We start from the raw sequence: 1,266 nt of genomic DNA, 5'->3' as shown, positions 1-1,266 counted from the left end.
TACAAACCTATATAAAATTTTAAATGATGTTTTTTTAAAAATCAAGACTAATAATCAAGACTTATTTATAACAAAAAATAATAATATCATCAATTTTAATAATGTTTTTTTAAATAATAATTATATTAAAACTAATATATTTTAACCGTGGTTTGAAACTTTAATTTATCATATATTAATATGTAAACAACATCATTCCTATTTTTTTAAAAATAAATTTATAAAACTAATCTAAATATAAATATTACTAATCTATATTTTAAAAATAATATATATATTTACTAATCTAAATTTAAAATATATAAAATACTAACTTGATGCCGAGTAGCGTCTGACTTCAAGCTTTCACTCACGTACGATGCTTGCAAGTCTTCGAAATAATTAACAAGCACTGTAAAAATAAAAATCAATAACATTAATTAGTTATATCAAATTAAAAAATAAAATTATAAAACTACATATATAATATAATTTATACTTACCAAATTTAAATGAAGCTTAAGAGTAATTTTGTGTAGAGAGAAGGAGGAGAGAATAGTTAGAATGAAGTTTTAGAGAGAAGTTGGATGTGAAAAAATGAATTAGGAGGGAGAGAAATATATATAGTGTTACCTTGAGCATTTGTGGCGGCCAAAGCAGCCACAATGCCAACGGATACTTCACTTTTGTGGCGGCCTGGGCGGGCAGAAAAGCCAACGGCTATAATGCCATTTTTGGCGGCCTTTGCCGCCAGAAAGGCTAACGGTACTATCCATTTGTGACGGCCTGAGCGGCCAGAAATCCCAGCTGTATTGGGCCTCCTTTGTGGCGGCCTTTGCAGCCACAAATTCCACGTGCGCATTCCTTTGTGGCGGCCTTTGCAGCCACAAATGCCACCGGTCACGTCAGTACTTTGTGACGGATCTGGCTCTCACAAAATTGATTTTTTGTGGCTGTAAAAGCCCTCACAAAATCCTTAAATATTTAACTGGATTTTGTGGCTGCCTAAGCCCTCACAAAATCATAATGTTGTGATTTTGTGAGGGCTTAGGCAGCTACAAAATCAAGTTAAATATTTAAAAATTTGTGAGGGTTTTTTCGGCCACAAATAAAGACCAATTTCAATTTTGGCATTTGTGAGGGCTTTTTCTGTCACTAATTTGTGAGGGTTTTATTCGGCCACAAAATATTTATAAAGTTGGCCACAAAATGGTGTTTTTTTTGTAGTGATAGGTAGTAAGTCTTTTATTATTTGTTACTCACAACCTATTTTTCATTTTTCTCATA

The 1,266-nt window shown here is 31.8% G+C and overlaps 1 pseudogene; it reads right to left on the bottom strand.

Moving 5' to 3' along the window:
* The window catches only part of LOC101508175 (uncharacterized), a 14,840-nt pseudogene extending 13,999 nt beyond the window's left edge, over positions 1 to 841 (bottom strand).
* Between the last annotated feature and the right edge of the window lie 425 nt (positions 842 to 1,266).

This window comes from Cicer arietinum, chromosome 7 (genome assembly GCF_000331145.2).
Source record: "Cicer arietinum cultivar CDC Frontier isolate Library 1 chromosome 7, Cicar.CDCFrontier_v2.0, whole genome shotgun sequence".
NCBI lineage: Eukaryota > Viridiplantae > Streptophyta > Magnoliopsida > Fabales > Fabaceae > Cicer > Cicer arietinum.
The sequence above is the reverse complement of the archived record's forward strand: the minus strand, read 5'-3'. Positions and strand labels throughout refer to the sequence as shown.